The sequence below is a fragment of the Dasypus novemcinctus genome, chromosome 25 (assembly GCF_030445035.2).
Source record: "Dasypus novemcinctus isolate mDasNov1 chromosome 25, mDasNov1.1.hap2, whole genome shotgun sequence".
In the NCBI taxonomy this organism is placed as follows: Eukaryota; Metazoa; Chordata; class Mammalia; order Cingulata; family Dasypodidae; genus Dasypus; species Dasypus novemcinctus.
Window position 1 is genome coordinate 7,566,661 of NC_080697.1, and position 14,511 is coordinate 7,581,171.

Consider the following 14,511-nt stretch of genomic DNA (forward strand, 5'->3'; position numbering starts at 1 on the left):
TGAGACCTTCCCACCCAAAACGCAAGCTGCAGAGAGCCAGGCCAGGGTGGCTGCCCCAGGACGGGTTCCATCTTGCCAATGAAATACCTGTTTGTCATTGAATTGACCTTTGCTACACCATCCCATGAAGCTGTTCAGAGTGGCCTTTAGACAGTGCCTCCAAGGCTTGGGCTTCGGAGCCTGGGAAAGCAGCAGCAGCCACCCCAGCGATGACACTCATTTTCTGTGCTTAGCGCAAGGGCGGGAAGCAGGGAGCTCAAAGAGCTACTCCCTTCCAATGGCATTGATTCTCGCTGCCTCAGAACCGCAGAAGAGCAGTACTTCTGAAAGTGCCTTTTAGAGTTCTTGTTAAACTGATGAAAGTAAAACTAGTCATGGAATGCTCACATGGCACCAGGCCTGGACAAACGAAACCCCTCCCCACCCCTCCCCACCCCTCGCCACCTGGAGCAGTCCAAGCCCCTGCAGGGCACAAACAAGTACCTGGGACGCATTCCCCGCAGGTGCAGCCGCCACACCAAAAAGGCAGTCATAAGGTGAGGGAAGCTGACTGGAATTTCCTTGTTAATTTGTGATACCCAAATTCATGTATCATGAAAATGATATCATTTGAGAATTACCCAAGGGATGTCAGAGAAGTATATATTTTTCTAAACTAATAGGGACCTGATTTATAGCTGTCAGTGAAAAATTCTTAGAGTTAAAACAGTTCTCTCTTCTCTCTTCTGGCCCGTGTTTCCTCTGAAATGAACCTGTTACTTTTCTGTGATAAGGGATACAAGAAAATGTGATTCTTCCAAGTCACGGGCAGTGATGAGCAGCGCTTCAACAATGTGAAGTACCTGGGAAGGAAGTCAGCGAGCGTTAGCGAAGTCTGAATTATAGAATACTTGAAAAGAAAGTACATTATTTTTACTGTGAAGAACGTCACTTACAGAAAAGCTCAAAGAATAATAAATGAAATACCCATCGACCTACACCCAGTGTCCATACACGTGATGCCTCTTACGTGTGGAAGTTGCCGTTTCCCCTCTCAGTCCTGTCCACCTCCCCGGTCACCTCCCTTCTTCAGAGACAACCACTCTGTAGAACTCGGGGTGCATTTTCCTCAAGGATGTGTTGATTCTTTCTTACTAAAAATATATATGTCTATTAGTACCATTTTGAATGTTTTGATATTTAAGTAGCTATCATATTGGATGCATAATTCTCCAAGTGGATTCTCTCAAATGGTTTTTAGTTCGCTCTATTTTTATTCATATAACGTCATTCATTATAACCACTAAGTCGTATTTCATCATACGACTATACCGCAAGTCAACTATTTCCCTATTTGATGGGCATATAGGTTGGTGCTTTTTAAAAATTTGCTATTGCAAAATTGCAGCATACGTCCTTTTTATATGTTCCCTTGTGTATATGTGTGAGAGTTTCTGGAGGGTATATATGTTGAAATGAAATTCCTAGATCATGTGCTAGGTACATCTTCTACTGTGTCAGATGATGCGAAATTCTTCTCCAGAGAAGAAATAATAGTTTATATTCCTACCAGCAGTATATTAGAAAGAGTTCCTACTTCTTGATATCTTTGTGAGTACTTGGTATCAGCACTAAAAAAAAAAAATGTTTAACCAAACTAACGGTATAAAATGGTGTTTTGTGGTTTTTCCATTTTCCCTATTATTCTTTTATTGGCCATTTAAGTTTTATTCTCTAAATTATCTGTCCATATGCTTTGCCTATTTTTCTATAGGATTGTTCATCTTTTTCTCATTCATTATTTGGCATTTTTATATATTCTGAATATGAATGTTTTGTTATATACATCGCAGATAATGTCCCCTTGCCTGTCATTTATTTAAATTTCTTTATGGTACCTTTTGTCTTAAAAACAAAATGAGATAGTAGGATTTATCAGTCTCTCACCATGATTTGTGCATATTGTGTTTTTGGGTTTTGTTTTTTGGGGGAATATCGGGGTTGGAATTCTGGACCTCTTATGTGGGAAGCCAGCACTCACCACTGAGCCACATCGGCTCCCTTCTTTGGGTTTTGTTGTTGTTGTTTTGTTTTTAAAAACACATTTATTCAGCCTGATGATCAGACTGTTATATTTAGCAATCAACAGCATGGGTGCAAAAAAAAAGTCTCCATCAAAGCCCTTTGTTGGAATGCTTTACACTTTCCAGAGAACAGAAACTAAAATGACCTGTTACACAATGAGTCACGAATACAGACTTTGTGGGGTTTTTTTGCCCATACACATGACTATTGTCTAAAACACGTCTTCTTTGTAGCAGCGAGGCCCTGCCACCACTGTGCTTGGCTGAGTTCACAGACCTGTTGTAACCTGTAGCTTCCCTGTCCCTTCTCTGGCTCTCCTCTCCTGCTGAGCTTAGTTGCCTTGCAGTAGTTAAAACCTTCTGCTACTGCCATAGCTACTGCTGCTGCTGGCACCACCACAGCCACCTTGGTTTTGTGGTTTGGCAAAGTATTGGCCTCCACCTCCATAAGGGCCAGAGCGTCTGCCTCCAAAGTTCCCTCCCTTCCTAGGTCAAATTTGAAGACTGATTGTAATTGCTTAATTCATCGTAGCTTCTGCCATTTCCAAAATTGCTTCCATCACTACCAAAGCCATTATAGCCATCACCACTGCCACCAAACCCACTACCACCTTGGCTGCCACCAGAGCCACCTTGACCACTGACATCTCCTCCATGACCAAAGTTGTCATTCCTCCCAAAGCCACCTCCACGACCGCCAACAAAGTTCCCTGAACCACTTCGGCCTCTTTGGCTGGCTGAAGCACTGGCCGTCTTTGCTTAGACAGGGCTTTCCTTACTTCACGCTGGTGGCCATTCACAGTAGGGTGTTTCTGAATGACAGTCTTATCCACAGAGTCATGCTCATCAAAGGTTACAAAGCAAAGCCTCTCTTCTCACCACAGCCTCAGTCATGATTTCAATTACTTTAATTTTCCCAAACTGCTTAAAATATTCTCTTAGGTGGTGCTCTTCAATGTCTTCCACCAAAGCTCTTTTTCACAGTTCAGTGAGCAGGTGGTCTCGGGGAGTCTTCTCTTGAGACAGCCCTCTCTGGTTCCACGCTTTCCGTCCACCTTGCGTGGCCTTGCCTTCACGTTGGCAGCCACCTCCCCCTCCACCATGGCGTACGTGACAGACCCAAAGCCTCTGGAACACTTGGTGTGTGGATCTCTCATCGCCACACAGCCTGTGGGTGTCCCCCTTTGCTCAAAATGGCTCCTCAGACTCTCGTCGGTTGTTTCAAAGCTTAATCCCCTGATGAAGAGCTTCCGCAGCTGTTCAGGCTCTTTAGGCGCCTCGGACTTAGTCATGACAGCAGCAGGAGGAAAGACTTGAACGATGCTTCCTCAGCGTTGTCCACCAGAGAAAGCAGGAAGCTAACCATCCTATCTCCTTTCTTTGGGTTTTAATCTGTCTGAAATATATTTTTGTATTTGGGGTGAGGTTGGGATCTAATTTTATTTTTGCCTTATAAATAATCGGTTATCCTAACACACAATTTTATTGAATAGCTTTTTCTTTCCCTGATGTTTTATCATACCCCACTATCATATATAAGGTTCCAGTATTTTTAACTCTATATTCTATTGCATGGTTTTATTTCTCTGTCCTTGTACCCTACGACTGTCTTAGATTCTATGGCTTATGATGTATTTAGATATTTGGTAGAGCAGAACTCTCTCCTTGTTCTTCTTTAAACTTGTCTTCACTATTCCTGACCTTTTGATTTTCCATTTGAACTTTAAAATAATTTTATCAAACTTCTTGAAAAATCCATTTGGTATTTTTATGAGAAGTAGATGCAGTGATTGCTTGAATGGAGAGAGACTTAATGTGTTGATGTGACTTGATTTCCAATTTATTTAGATATTTTTGTGTTTTAAATAAAGTTTTATAATTTTCTTCATAGAGTTTTGTCACACTCTTATAAGGCTTATTCCTAATTATCTTACATGTTTTGTTTCTAATATTCATAGGGTCTTACTTTTTATTAGATTTTCTATATGGTTATTGCCTTTACATAACGGAACATTTAAAATTGTATGTCAATCAAAATATTTATTGAAATTTCTGAACTCTTATTATTTGTAATCATTTGCTATGAAATATTGGATTTTTCTCTGTAGACAATCGTAACTTCAGCAAATAACTGCTATCTTTTCCTTTCAAGCCTTTTATTTATTTATTGTATTACTTCTTTAGCTTGGTCTTTGAGTTATACCTGTGAAGGTCGGTCATCATGTCTCTTTTTAATCTAATAGAAATGCTTCTAAATCTTTGTAATTTGCTAGAGCTTTATTTAAAAAATAATATCTAATGGTGTTTAATTTTTTTAATGCTTTTCTAATCATCATATGGTTTTTTTTCTTCTTTTCTCTGTTAATGAGTTCAGTGCCATTATTAGTCCATAATAATTAGTGCCATATAGATTTTCTAATATGTATCATCTTTGCATTCCAGGGATAAACTAAAATAGGCAGTGATATTTTAAATACATTACTGTGTTCTATTTGCTAATGTTTAGGTGTATTGCTTCTCTTTTCATAAGTTGTATTAGCCTAGACTTTTCTTTATATAATTCCTTATAAATGTCATGTAGCTGGATTTTTAAACAATTCACTCTAAAGATCTTTATCTTTTCATGGGTGGTTTTAATTCAGTTACATTTATTGTGATTACTGATATATTTAGGCTTATATCTACCTTCTTATTTTATATTTTCATTTAGCTTTTTAAAAATTATGTTTATTCCTCTATTTTCTATTGGATTAATGTTTACTTATTCCCTTTCTTTTTCTCTACTCATGGAATTTATAAATTTCATTTCTGTTCAATTAGTGATTTTTTTATATTCTCAAATGCATACAACAGATTCTAAGGTTAATCAATATATTTACTTTCCTCCTTAATAAACAAAGTACCTTAGAATGCCCGAGCTCCAAAATGCCCCCTCCTATCATCCATGTCATTGTTTTCTAGTATTTTTGTTGTACCTTGTTTTTAATCCCAGAAACAGTTGTTGTTTTGCCACAAATATGTATGTATCAATTTGTTTCACCTGTTTCTTTGCTTATTATCTTCTGGAATTTTCATTCTGGTTTCAGTTTCCTTCTTCCTGAAGTATATCCACTAATAGTTTTTTCAGATAGGGTCTGTAATTAGTATTTTCTCTAATCTCCATGTGTGTGAAAATGTCTTCATCTAGTTATCTTTTTTTTTTTTTTTTTTTTTTTGAGATACTGGGGCCAGGGATTGAACCTGGGACCTCATATGTGGGAAGCCAGTGCTTAACTACTGAGCTACACTGGCTCCCCTCATTCTCATTCTTGAATGAACTTTAACTGGGTATATGATTCCAGGTTGACAGCTATTTGCCCTTAGCATTTTGAAGCTATTCTCTTATTTTCTGGAAGTCATTCTGTCTGATGAGAAAACTGCTTTTAGACTGATTGCTCCTTTATAGATAACCTGTATCTTCTTTCTAGTTGGTGCTTAGATAATTTTCTTCACTTTTGATGTTCTTCAATTTTACCACCCTGTGCTTAGATGTGGATTTGTTTACTTCCCCTTTTCTGGAATTTGTGAAATGCTTCATTCTGAAATTTTCAATTCTGAAAAAAGCTCTATGATGTGATTTCTCCCCTATTCTGTCTTTTCTTCCCTTCTGAAGCTCTTAATAGATGTATATCAGAGCTTCTAATTCTAGCCTCATTGACTCTAAATTTCTCTTCCAGGTTTTCCATTTCTTATTTCACTCTGTTCCATTGTAGATAATTTCATTAGAACTATCTTCCAATTTGACAAATCTCTCTTCACCTGTGTCTCAACTATTATTTAAGCTCTCTATTTCTCTTGAAAATTTTCTTGACTTCATATTTATAGAATTTCTATTCCATTTCCTCCTGGCTCGTGTGGTGAGCTGGCCCATGCACAGTGCTGCTGTGCATAAGGAGTGCTGGCCCACGCAGGGATGCCCCTGCATGCAAGGAGTGGCCCCTGCGCAAAGGAGAGCTGCCCTGTGTGAAATCACAGCCCACCCAGGAGTGGTCCCATGTGCACGGAGAGTTGGTGCAGCAAGATGATACAACAGAAAGAGACACAGATCCCCAGTGCTACCTGATGAAAATACAAGCAGACACAGGAGAACACACAGTGAATGGACACAGAAAACTGACAATGGGGGGGGGGGGGCGGCTAGAGAAATAAATAAATCTTTAAAAAAAATAAAAATAAAACCCTCTCCCTTCAAGGTGTATTCTGTGGGCCTTAGCATCTGAACCTAGTTCCTTAGTTTTGTCTTTTTTCCTGATACCAAATTGTTTCCCTTTCCCTTCATCTTGAAGCATCATTTCTACATGTTTGGAGAAGTGGGAGAAAGAAAGTGGGGACAGTGGGAGGCTTCCAGCTTCAGCTCAGTCTGCCATCTTAACTGGAAGTCTTCTGGATAGAGCAGTGTTTGCCATCTTAATCAGAAGTCCCTAGATAGAGCAGTTTGAATTACCTTAAGAAAGTAGAGGTCCTTGTGAATGTACTTTAATGACTGTAATAAAGCTTTATAAATTTCTTATTTGTAAAATATTTTGAAGATATTCTTAAAGTAGATAAAAGTGCTCTCTCTTCTCTTCCATACCCATCATATTCACCCTTGCAATTTTGTCACTTATTTGTCTTTCAATCCAGTGAACTGAATTATTACACACTCCAAATTAGTAGAATGCAACTTGCTGGGTTTTATGTTATTGCTGTGTTTAGCTTTCAAAATCTTCTGTTTTCATTTCCTATTATAGAAGATATCCCCCTGTCATTTAATGTTCTTTGAACATATGATTTTTAATAAGAAAGTAGTTTTCCAGCCCGTAGAGATTTAATTATTCCTTTAATTATTTCTTACTTTGGCTCTAATTTTCACTACTATGAAGAGCATTAGCATGAGCATCTTTGTGCCCAATCTTTGAAGACAGAGCTGATAATTTCCTTAAGTTAAATTCCTGGGTTGAAAGATATTAACAATTAAAGGCTCTTAACACATATTTCCAAGGATACCAGTTTTTTTCTAGTGGTTAAAACTAATATACTAAGAACTTGTAACATCAGGTATAAAATTAAACTACCTTTAAACTTTTGCTTCTTGCCTCCTTACTCATAGTCAAGGATAAGTTCTTATCAAAACGGAGACATTTAGTTGGACTTTGAGAATTCTCATATTTGTGCTTTCTTTTGGAATTGTTCAATGAGGGATTTTTTCTCCTCAGTCTCAGATACCTGGCATAATGCAAGGAATCAGCCCTAAATCTTGGCGACTCTCTGAAGCGAGTGTCTCTGTCACACATCATTTCTTGCGTAAGAGGCAGTCAAGTGTTTGCCTCCCCACGAGCTCTTCACTTCCATCACCAGCAGGAGCAGGGGCCTTTTTCGTTTTCCACAAAAGACCAAAACTTTTTAGTTTTCACTTTTCTTTTTAACCAAGTAGGAAAGATCCTACATGCATGAGGAAAAATAGCGACTAACAAAACTTTGCTGAGATGCAGATAGCCAGGTGCCTTGTTAGCTGGTGAACTTGCTCCTGCACACAGCCTTGCACAGAGCGTGTCTTGAATTCACATTCCAGAAGCTCACCCATCGCTTCACTTGACGGGCTTTTAGGGGCCCCATGACAGAGTTTAAATTCCAATGTTGAATTTGTTAATACCAAGGGTATACACTCCTGGGAGCAGGATTTCTTATAAATGTAGGTATCTATGGATTGGTATTATAAAACTTTTTCTAATGCAGTGGAAAGGATCCATCAGGACAACCTAGGAAGATAAACTATAAATGTAGATGCTATTTATTGAGCATCTACAGCATCAGGCACCATGTTCGGGTTTTCACTTACATTCCCTCAATTTCACAAAGCCCTTTCAGTCAGGTGTTGCTACCACCACTTTACAGATGAGGAAGTTGAGCCTTAAAAGTTAGTTAATCGTACAAAATGACAAGACTAATTTACCCAGCATGAACCTGTGGTCTTCCCACTGTTTAACCTTGCTTGATCAAAACCTCCTAATGCACTCTGCAGTAGAGTATAGAGAAATTGCTTTATAATCTAAGAATACCCAGAATGCCAAGAGTCTGTTAGAGGGATGGTCTGGGCGAGGGAAATTTCCTATTTTGTAACATGATCCACATTTTCCTCCAAGTCCTGGCTCCAACCTAACACAACTAAATACTTTTTCTTAAACAATGTTGTAGCCTCTGATCTGACTTAAAGCAGTTTATGTTCTTCCTGCGAGTTGGTAATAATTAAAAATCTTCCTGGCCACTGAGCTCATGAGCAGGTGGTCAGAGGAACTTAAAGGTGACCTTCCTTTCAACCAGTTTGGCTGAGGCAGCCTCTTTGAGTTAATGTATGAAATGGGCATGTCCATATATTGAGTATCAAAAGCTGTCACTCCGCGGCGGAGTTGGCCCAATGGATAGGGCGTCCGTCTGCCACATGGGAGGTCCATGATTCAAACCCCGGGCCTCCTTGACCTGTGTGGAGCTGGCCCATGCGCAGCGCTGATGCGCACAAGGAGTGCCCTGCCACGCAGGGGTGTCCCCCACGTAGGGGAGCCCCATGTGCAAGGAGTGCGCCCCATAAGGAGAGCCGCCCAGGGTGAAAGAAAGTGCAGCCTGCCCAGGAATGGCACTGCACACATGGAGAGCAGACACAGCAAGATGACGCAACAAAGAGAGACACAGATTCCCGTGCCGCTGACAACAACAGAAGCGGACAAAGAAGAAGACGCAGCAAATAGACACAGAGAACAGACAACCGGGGTGGGGGGGGAGGGGAGAGAAATAAATAAATAAACCTTTGGGGAAAAAAAAAGAGCTGTCACTCCCAAGAAAGAAAGCCTGTATTTGAAAATTATATCAAGTTAAGACATTCATTTCACAAATACATTTAAGTCCCAGGACAGTGCTACTAGTCACACCCCACCATAAACAAAACAGACCAGTGAGGGGTGTGTGCATAAGAGAGGATGCCCCTAGACCAGATCCCACGGAGATCTGAAAGGGCCCCTCGTCTTACCAAGTGGCTGGAGCAGACCACGCTGCCAAACAAATGCACCCACACAAAGAGGAAGAAGGGGGTACAGGTGCAGAGTGGGCTGGTCTGCGCCTGCGGCACACGGCGTTTGCCAGGTACTCGTCCGTATTATCTCTTCTTTAACCTTCACCATCTACTTTGCTTTTATGTTTCCTTTCCCTCTTGTTCTGGAAGGTTTGCTTAATCATATAGTAAGCACTTAGGTAGAGCTGGATCTATTTCTAGACTCGCCATCCTGCTATGCTGATCTATATTTCTATTTTTGGCCAATAAATCCTTCACTTATTTGAGGAGAGCTCAAATTTCCTCTGAGTCTTTGCTTCTCTAGGCTTAGCATTCCCAGTTCTTTCCATCCATACTCTTGCATTTGGCATCGAGCCCCTCCCATTCTGCTGGGGACCAAAGCAGGTGACTGGCCACGTCTCAGAGCCCTTGACTTCCCTCCCTTGAGGAAAGAAGTGCATGAATCAGGGCAGCTACTTGGCAAGGCATGAGGATGAGCCGCTTTTACATGTAAACACCAATTTTTGTTCTGGAAAGCACTCTCTTGTTTCTCCTCTCTTCTAATGTGGCAAAACAGTTTTCAGTGGCTAAGAGCCTGCCAGGGTTCAAGTCCCACTTTCCCCATTGTCTCGCTGCGTGACCATGGACAAGTTTCTTAACCCAAGTCTTATTTCCTTCAATGGTAGAATGAAGACATAATGCTCTCTGCTTCCTAAAATTGTAGATGATGTAAAGTAATCCACGAGCACAGAGGAGGTACCTGGTAATAGAAGCACTTATCACTGCTAAAATATTAGTCGTATAGATTTCGGTATTTCATTTCACCTTTGGAGGTAGGTATTAATATACTCAATTTCAAGTCAAATTAAGAGGTAAAAAGTTCAGTTTCTTTCCCAAAGGCGCAAGGTTATAGAAATGGTAGCACCGAGCCTGTTGCCTCACCTGCCACCTCACTTATCCCACTCCAGGCCCACGTGCTCTCCTGTAAACCGCGGGACGGCACAGCGTCGCACAGGGATCTCAGACCTGGGGCCTTGGCTTCTGCCGTGCTTGCACAGGTGAGGCTGTAAATCCTTAGGTAAAGGTAAAGGTTCAAATATATGACTGTTCCAAGGTTTCCTTGGGGCTTTCAACCTGGACAGGTGTGGATTAGCGGGTGAGAGCAATATGGCGTTACCTCTTTGTGCACCTTAGCCCAGGTGGGAGCGTCCCCCTGCAGGCTTAGAACCACTAACCCCACCGCTCCAGAGGGCAGCGACTCGGACCCAGGAGCGGCTGTCATGCCCTCTGGTGTCAGAGGAGGCAGCCCTGCCTCCCCTTCTGGGCACGTTACCTGTGCTGGCTGCAGGCGGGAAGGCAGGTGGGCGGAGGATGCCTCCTTAGCCCGTGCGCACGCCTGCCAAGTCAAACAGAACCGGAGGGTCTAATTTTAGCCCTCCTAGCCTTGGCATTGTCCCTTTCAGCCAGGATGTTTTTCATGCACCCCCATAAAGCGCCTCGCCCAGCCTTGCTGGATCCTTCACAAAGGCCCAGCAAGGGAGGGTGAGCGTCGCCAAGCGCTGGAAACACATCAAAGCGTCAGCCTCCTCCAGCAACCGCTGGTGGACATGCCCTGCCCGCGCCTCCAGGCCTGCGGGAAGGGGCACAGGGCTGCCCTTCTCCTCCTCTGGGGCTCCCCTGCCTCCAGCTTCTTTGTCGGGAACCTTCGGTTGGCAGGGGTCCCTTCTGCCTTATGCCGGGGATTTGCCGTTTTCCCTGCTTGTCACCCCTGACAAAGCTTACTTCTTTCCCTTTATCTAGGTCTTGTTTTCTTTCCTGAGCTGTCATGGAAAGTACATAAGATTAAGAGCTGGAAACAATTTTGCAGTGTACATTTGATTTTTTTTGAGAGGTACTGGGGATCGAACCTGACCTTGTGTGTGGGAGGCAGGCACTCAACCACTCAGGTGGTTCCCAACAATTTTACCATTTTAAAACTGCCTCCTATCAAAGCACAGAAAACCCACACAGGCCTTTGGGGAGGCCCCAGAAAACCCTTCCTGAGGCTGTCAGCTGACTTCTGTGGCCATGAGTTCCAGGCTGAGGGCCCAGAATGGTGGGCCTTACCTCCGGGGAAATTGTCTCCTTATTTTCTGGAAAAGGGACTAGGAAGGTCAAGCCAGGGCCAATCGCAGAGGTGCTCCTGCTGCCAAAGGCTTTCTGGACCTTTCCTTCACCTTTCTGGTAGGTTCCTCTCTGGACGTCACTGGACAGCGCTATACCCCGCTTTCGGCCCTCAGAAGTGACCACCTCCCTGTCTGAATTGTCCGTGTTCGGTCATTGCAATGAGCATTGGGTGATGCTTTAGCAGCCGCAGAGTTCTCCCCCATCTTGCATCTCATTTAAATCTTGTTGTAGTTCACCGAGCTTGGCAATGTCATCATCGGTCTCAGGGGTGTGAAACGAGCCTCGGAGAGGTTGATGCAATGTGGTGGGACCGACGGTGGGGCAGTGACCCAGGATCCGGGCTGCAAACACGGCAGCCCCCCTCGCCGCCTCTCCAGGCGCCAGCAACAGGCTCAGCAGCGCAGCTGGTAGCAGACCCGCCTCTGCTCCGCCTTCATCTCTTCACCCTGCGTGGAGGGTGCGCCTGGAACTAAACGGCTTCAGCCTGCACGTGAGCCCTGAGCCTCGGCTGTGAATAGTTCTGAAGGGAGCAGCTCTCGTTGGCAGCACGGCGGGACATCTCTTCAGGTATCTGGGGACCATTTTGTGAATGAAAGGCGTTTTGTTTGTTAGTTGAAATGGAAATTACGTGTGTGCGTTTTTTCTGATTATAAGCGTTTTATGTCTTCATTATAAAAAGTGCCGAAAGATACTGAGGAGGGAGTGAAATATCATCATCCTACCACCGCAGCTACCTAGAGTTAAGATTTTGATGTAAATTGTGTACTTCCCAAACTTCGTGCGTGGTCAGGCTTGCACGTGAATGAGTATGAAAAAACCAAAAGCAGGTGACTCTGCAGAGTGCCTGGGGACCTGCTTTTTTCACTCGACAGTTGATTGCAGATATCTCCTCTCTGTTCTTTCTTTTCTGGAGCGCAGGTGCCATTATCCACATTATCTATAGAAAGTCCCACTTCTATTTTTTTCTGTTTTTTTTTTAAATTTTAGAATATTGTTTTATTTTATTTTTATTTATTAGAGAACAATCATGCATAAAGTACAGGATTCCATATTCCCTACTCTGAAGAGCTTGCATAGGTATGGACCATTTGCTATGATTGGTGATGGCAATTATGCTATAGGCTGTAGTCCATGATTTGATGTAGGGTTCACTCTGTGTAGTACAGTTCCACGGATTTTTAAAAAAAAATTTGTTCTGTTACCATAGATACAATCCAACATACTTCTGTTTTATTATATATTTTAAAATATCCCTTCTATCTTCTATACTTACTTCCATTTCCCTCACCCATTCTGTTATTCAATACCTCCCCTCAGAGAAGTGTTTACTCTTGAAAATAGAGTTGTTTGGTATATTTATGTTTTAATTTAAATTAATGAGTCATTATCAGTCCCTGTCAATCAGTCCAGCTCTGCATTGCCACCCATTGGACACACTCACCAGAATTTAGTTAACCATTTTCCTATGGTAGACATTTAGCCTGTTTTAATTTTTTATTGTTTTCAACAATTCTGGGGAAAACATTGTTGCATATTCATCTCTTCATCCTTGCACGGTTATTTTCTGAGGATAACTTGGAAGGCCCACTTTGTAAATGCCCTTTGCCCCACCTGTCAGCTCTTAGGGGAGCTTCATTGCTGATTCCCAGCCCGAGGTCCAGAAGCTTCCCCCTCCCTCTCTCCTGCGACACTTGCTTGTTTCTCCCTGATGGCCCTTGGCACGGCCATCTCTCTCCGTAGCTTCTCTCTCCTCCCTGAGCCGTGCCGACCGGCTCTAGCTCCTTGGTGGGGGGACTCCAGCTTCACTCATGGAGTCAACATCTCCCGAGAACCCGCGCAGTGGCCAGCTCTGGACCAGGGCTGAGGTGAAGTGGACGCACCTGCACCTGGGGACCTCGCGGCCTGGCGAGATGGCCGACGCCTCTGACGGTTCATGCCTAGCAGGTGCACTAGGTACGGTCAGGGCGACAAAGAGGAAGCGCAACAAAAAGTCACCCAATGTGATGTACCACGTCTGTGTCCTGTAATAAGAGCTGGGGTTCACTGGAAAACCAAGGTGGAGCTGGGGGGGCACGTGGGAGGTGAGGCCACAGGGGTCCTGAGTGGGGGGAAGGGGTGGCAGAGGGCAGGGCAGGCCCAGGGGAGCGGGTCTCGTGAGCCTCACCGAACCCTGGAGTTCAGAGGGCGAAAGGTGGGACGCCACCGGAGGGGTGAAACAGGGCAGTGAGATGGTTGGAGTTTGCATTCCAGGAAGTTCTTTCTGGCTATACCAGGCATAAGACTGTGGATGGGGAAGCCAGTTAGGAGGCTCGTGTAATAATTGAAGTGGGACGTGGGGTTCGCCTGCACTAAGGCAGCAGGGACGCAGAGAAGTAGGGGCGTTGGGAGAGAGTTAGGAAATGGAGTCCACCCAGGGCCTTGCTTGGTACCTGAGGAGGTACAGGAACGTGATGGAGGGAAGGAGCGAGGATGAAGCCTGGGCTCGGCCAGGACTCCGGGGTGCCTGGTGGGGACCTGACCCACCCAGGAGAAAAGAGGTTTTAGGAGGAAGCAGACGCTTTTGGATAATCTGTTGTGTCGATGTGCTTGGAGGACACAGAAGTGGACATGCCTCGCGGGCAAATGTGTGTGTGGACCTGGTATTCAGGAAAGGTCTGCCCCGGTGGTAGACTGGGAGCCCTGTTTACCTCTGCTGTAGGTGACCATCTAAGTTCAAGGTGACTGAATGAATGATTTCACTTTTGGCATCGTGTTTCCTTCCAGCAAAACATTCTGTCTCTGTAGAACTGACTTGATTTGTGAAGTTCCAAGTTCTCTGGATTGCGGAGCACAACTCCAGCTCTATTTGGCAAACATTCATAAGCATCATCTGTGGGAAAGGCCCTGAGCTGGGCAGAGTGGGCTGGGAGTCACGCTGCCCCGGCTCGGTGGCGGACACTGCGAGGCTCTGTCACTAAGCAGCTGCGTGCCCTGCCATCGGTCCCTGAACCTCTCTGCGCCTGCTCTAAAAAGAGGGGCTTGGGCCAGACGCTTGACCCTGGGCACACTTCTCCTTTCACCTGCTCTGTATTTATTGTCCTTTCTTCAGTGGAGCTCCTGTCGGTGGTTCTAACAGCGCCACTGCCGTCAAAATAGTTCTCATTTATTATGGATCAAATGGGTGCTTTTGCCTTGGTCCCCAAGGTCGCAGTCTGTGTCCCCACCCGTTTCGGCTGCGCTCCC

At 43.9% G+C, this 14,511-nt stretch overlaps 1 protein-coding gene across 2 annotated transcripts in view; it reads left to right on the top strand.

The window, feature by feature from the left end:
• Positions 1 to 14,511, top strand: part of VSNL1 (visinin like 1) — a 106,373-nt gene that overhangs the window by 21,966 nt on the left and 69,896 nt on the right. The window contains exons 1-2 of one of the 2 annotated variants that reach the window (XM_004450781.4): positions 10,092 to 10,181; positions 11,521 to 11,856. The exons of the other annotated variant lie outside the window; for it this stretch is intronic. The gene's annotated coding sequence lies outside the window, so the exon portion shown is untranslated. Of the gene's footprint in view, positions 1 to 10,091; positions 10,182 to 11,520; positions 11,857 to 14,511 lie in introns of those variants that run through there. 2 annotated transcript variants of the gene reach the window in all.